Source organism: Rhipicephalus microplus, unplaced genomic scaffold, assembly GCF_043290135.1.
Source record: "Rhipicephalus microplus isolate Deutch F79 unplaced genomic scaffold, USDA_Rmic scaffold_60, whole genome shotgun sequence".
NCBI classification, from domain to species: domain Eukaryota; kingdom Metazoa; phylum Arthropoda; class Arachnida; order Ixodida; family Ixodidae; genus Rhipicephalus; species Rhipicephalus microplus.
This window is the reverse complement of record NW_027464633.1, coordinates 1,730,201-1,735,630: the sequence shown is the minus strand read 5'-3', so window position 1 is coordinate 1,735,630 and position 5,430 is coordinate 1,730,201.

The window sequence follows — 5,430 nt, the reverse complement described above, 5'->3', positions numbered from 1 at the left end:
TGCGATAAGTGAAATGTTGTGAAAGCACACAAAACGGCATGAACAAGCCAAATACTGCGTGTTCTACCGTTACAAGTGCGAAACTGCTATATTGTGATATTCTCGTTAAAGCGCATGCAAGCATCGTGAAACCTTAAAGAACAATGTCATTTAGCGAGATACAACGTTCTGTACTGCAATAAGTTGGTGAAAAACTGTGAGGTTATGCAAATATGGTAATTGTGAACAAAACAGTGTAATAGAGCGTTTTTAGATACAAGTGCGAATGTTAGGTTAGGTTAAGATATGAACCGTCGTAAAACCGCATTAGACAATGTCAATTAGTGAGATGCAGTGTTTTTCACCATTAAAAGTCGGGAACTGCGATATCTAATGTGAAAGCGCTTGCAACCGTCGTTAGGTTAGGTTAGGTTAGGTTAGGTTAGGTTAGGTTAGGTTTTGTTAGGTTAGGTTAGGTTAGGTTAGGTTAGATTAGGTTAGGTTGGGTTGAGTTGGGTTAGGTTAGGTTAGGTTAGGTTGGGTTAGGTTAGGTTAGGTTAGGTTAGGTTACGTTAGGTTAGATTAGGTTACGTTAGGTTAGGTTAGGTTACGTTAGGTTAGGTTAGGTTAGGTTAGGTTGGGTTGGGTGTTGTTGGGTTGGGTTGGGTTGGGTTAGGTTGGGTTAGGTTAGGTTAGGTTACGTTAGGTTAGGTTAGGTTAGGTTAGGTTACGTTAGGTTATGTTAGGTTAGGTTAGGTACGTTAGGTTAGGTTAGGTCAGGTAAGGTTAGGTTACGTTAGAATAGGTTAGGTTAGGTTAGGTTACGTTAGGTTAGGTTAAGTTAGGTTAGGTTAGGTTTGGTTAGGTTTGGTTACGTTAGCTTAGGTTAGGTTAGGTTGGGTTGGGTTGGGTTGGGTTAGGTTAGGTTAGGTTAGGTTGGGTTACGTTAGTTTAGGTTAGGTTAGGTTAGGTTAGGTTGGGTTGGGTTGGGTTAGGTTAGGTTAGGTTAGGTTAGGTAAGGTTAGGTTAGGTTAGGTTAGGTTAAGGTATGAACCGTCGTAAAACCGCATTAAACAATGTCACTTAGTGAGATGCAGTGTTTTTCACCTTTACAAGTTGGGAACTGCGATATCTAATGTGAAAGCGCATGAAACCATCGTAATCTTGTCGAAAACATTGTAAAGTAGCGAATAAAACGTTTTCTAACGATAGAAGTGCGAAGGTTCGGTTAGTTTGAGCTAGGTAGCGTCGTGAAACCACCAAAAACGATGTCATCTAACGAGATAGTGTTGTTTTATTGCGAGTATGAAACTGCGATAGGTGAAATATTGGGAAAGCACACAAAATGGCATGAACTAGCCAGATACTGCGTCTTGTGCCGTTACAAGTGCGAAACTGCTTTAATGTGATATTCTCGTTAAAGCGCATGCAAGTATCGTGAAACCTTAAAGAACGATGTCATTTAGCGAGATACAGCGTTCTGAACTGTAATAAGTTGGTGAGAAACTGTGAGGTCAAGCAAATATCGTAATTGTGAACGAAACAGTGTAATTGAGCGTATTTAGATACAAGTGCGAATGTTAGGTTAGGTTGAGATATCAACCGTCGTAAAACCGCATTAAACAATGTCACTTAGTGAGATGTAGTGTTTTTCAACATTACAAGTCGGGAACTACGATATCTATTGTGAAAGCGCATGAAACCGTCGTAATCTTGTAGAAAACATTGTAAAGTTGCGAGTAAAACGTTTTCTAACGATAGAAGTGCGAAGGTTAGCTTGAGTTATGTTAGTTTAAGCTATGTAGCGTCGTGAGACCACCAAAAAGGACGTCATCTAACGAGATAGTGTTGTTTTATTGCATGTACGTAACTGCAATAGGTGAAATGTTGTGAAAGTACACAAAACGGCTTGAACAAGCCAGATACTGCGTGTTGTACCGTTACAAGTGCGAAACTGCTATAATGTGATATTCTTGTTAAAGCGCATGCAAGCATCGTGAAACCTTAAAGAACGATGTCATTTAGCGAGATACAGCGTTCTGTACTGCAATAAGTTGGTGAAAAACTGTGAGGTTATGCAAATATCGTAATTGTGAACGAAACAGTGTAATAGAGCGTTTTTCCATACAAGTACGAATGTTAGGTTAGGTTAAGATATGAACCGTCGTAAAACCGCATTAAACAATGTCACTTAGTGAGATGCAGTCTTTTTCACCATAACAAGTCGGGAACTACGATATCTAATGTGAAAGCGCATGAAACCGTCGTAATCTTGTAGAAAACATTGTAAAGTTGCGAGTAAAACGTTTTCTAACGATAGAAGTGCGAAGGTTAGGTTAGGTTAGGTTAGTTTAGGCTAGGTAGCGTCGTGAAACTACCAAAAACGACGTCATTTAAAGAGATAGTTGTTTTATTGCGAGTATTAAACTGCGATAGGTGAAATGTTGTGAAAGCACACAAAACGGCATGAACAAGCCAAATACTGCGTGTTCTACCGTTACAAGTGCGAAACTGCTATATTGTGATATTCTCGTTAAAGCGCATGCAAGCATCGTGAAACCTTAAAGAACAATGTCATTTAGCGAGATACAGCGTTCTGTACTGCAATAAGTTGGTGAAAAACTGTGAGGTTATGCAAATATCGTAATTGTGAACGAAACAGTGTAATAGAGCGTTTTTCAATACAAGTACGAATGTTAGGTTAGGTTAAGATATGAACCGTCGTAAAACCGCATTAAACAATGTCACTTAGTGAGATGCAGTGTTTTTCACCATTACAAGTCGGGAACTGGGATATCTAATGTGAAAGCGCTTGCAAACGTCGTTAGGTTAGGTTAGGTTAGGTTAGGTTAGGTTACGTTAGGTTAGGTTAGGTTAGGTTATGTTAGGTTAGGTTGGGTTAGGTTAGGTTAGGTTACGTTAGGTTAAGGTATGAACCGTCGTAAAACCGCAATAAACAATGTCACTTTGTGAGATGCAGTGTTTTTCACCTTTACAAGTTGGGAACTGCGATATCTAATGTGAAAGCGCTTGAAACCGTCGTAATGTTGTAGAAAGCAATGTAAAGTAGCGAGTAAAACGTTTTCTAACGATAGAAGTGCGAAGGTTATGTTAGGTTGAGTTATGTTAGTTTAAGCTAGGTAGCGTCGTGAAACCACCAAAAACGACGTCATCTAACGAGATAGTGTTGTTTTATTGCGAGTACGAAACTGCGATAGGTAAAATGTGAAAGCACACAAAACGGCATGAACAAGCCAAATACTGCGTGTTGTACCGTTACAAGTGCGAAACTGCTATATTGTGATATTCTCGGTAAAGCGCATGCAAGTATCGTGAAACCTTAAAGAACGATGTCATTTAGCGAGATACAGCGTTCTGTACTGTAATAAGTTGGTGAGAAACTGTGAGGTCAAGCAAATATCGTAATTGTGAACGAAACAGTGTAATTGAGCGTCTTTAGATACAAGTGCGAATGTTAGGTTAGGTTGACATATCAACCGTCGCAAAACCGCATCAAACAATGTCACTTAGTGAGATGTAGTGTTTTTCAACATTACAAGTCGGGAACTACGATATCTAATGTGAAAGCGCATGAAACCGTCGTAATCTTGTAGAAAACATTATAAAGTTGCGAGTAAAACGTTTTCTGACGATAGAAGTGCGAATATTAGTTTAGGTTAGGTTAGTTTAAGCTAGGTAGCGTCGTGAAACTACCAAAAACGACGTCATCTAACGAGATAGTGTTGTTTTATAGCGAGTATTAAACTGCGATAGGTGAAATGTTGTGAAAGCACTCAAAACGGCATGAACAAGCCAAATACTGCGTGTTCTACCGTTACAAGTGCGAAACTGCTATATTGTGATATTCTCGTTAAAGCGCATGAAAGCATCGTGAAACCTTAAAGAACAAAGTCATTTAGCGAGATACAACGTTCTGTACTGCAATAAGTTGGTGAAAAACTGTGAGGTTATGCAAATATGGTAATTGTGAACAAAACAGTGTAATAGAGCGTTTTTAGATACAAGTGCGAATGTTAGCTTAGGTTAAGATATGAACCGTCGTAAAACCGCATTAAACATTGTCAATTAGTGAGATGCAGTGTTTTTCACCATTAAAAGTCGGGAACTGCGATATCTAATGTGAAAGCGCTTGCAATCGTCGTTAGGTTAGGTTAGGTTAGGTTAGGTTAGGTTAGGTTAGGTTTTGTTAGGTTAGGTTAGGTTAGGTTAGGTTAGATTAGGTTAGGTTGGGTTGAGTTGGGTTAGGTTAGGTTAGGTTAGGTTAGGTTGGGTTAGGTTGGGTTAGGTTAGGTTAGGTTACGTTAGGTTAGTATAGGTTAGGTAAGGATAATTTGGTTAGGTTAGGTAAGGTTAGGTTAGGTTAGGTTAGGTTAGGTTAGCTTAGGTTAGGTTAGGTTGGGTTGGGTTGGGTTGGGTTAGGTTAGGTTAGGTTAGGTTAGGTTGGGTTAGGTTAGTTTAGGTTAGGTTAGGTTAGGTTAGGTTGGGTTGGGTTGGGTTAGGTTAGGTTAGGTTAGGTTAGGTAAGGTTAGGTTAGGTTAGGTTAGGTTAGGTTAGGTTAAGGTATGAACCGTCGTAAAACCGCATTAAACAATGTCACTTAGTGAGATGCAGTGTTTTTCACCTTTACAAGTTGGGAACTGTGATATCTAATGTGAAAGCGCTTGAAACCGTCGTATTGTTGTAGAAAACATTGTAAAGTTGCGAGTAAAACGTTTTCTAACGATAGAAGTGTGAAGGTTAGCTTCAGTTATGTTAGTTTAAGCTATGTAGCGTCGTGAGACCACCAAAAAGGACGTCATCTAACGAGATAGTGTTGTTTTATTGCATGTACGAAACTGCAATAGGTGAAATGTTGTGAAAGTCCACAAAACGGCTTGAACAAGCCAGATACTGCGTGTTGTACCGTTACAAGTGCGAAACTGCTATAATGTGATATTCTCTTTAAAGCGCATGCAAGCATCGTGAAACCTTAAAGAACGATGTCATTTAGCGAGGTACAGCGTTCTGTACTGCAATAAGTTGGTGAGAAACTGTGAGGTCAAGCAAATATCGTAATTGTGAACGAAACAGTGTAATAGAGCGTTTTTCAATACAAGTACGAATGTTAGGTTAGGTTAAGATATGAACTGTCGTAAAACCGCATTAAACAATGTCACTTAGTGAGATGCAGTGTTTTTCACCATTACAAGTCGGGAACTACGATATCTAATGTGAAAGCGCATGAAACCGTCGTAATCTTGTAGAAAACATTGTAAAGTTGCGAGTAAAACGTTTTCTAACGATAGAAGTGCGAAGGTTAGGTTAGGTTAGGTTAGTTTAAGCTAGGTAGCGTCGTGAAACTACCAAAAACGACGTCATCTAACGAGATAGTGTTGTTTTATTGCGAGTATTAAACTGCGATAGGTGAAATGTTGTGAAAGCACACAAAAC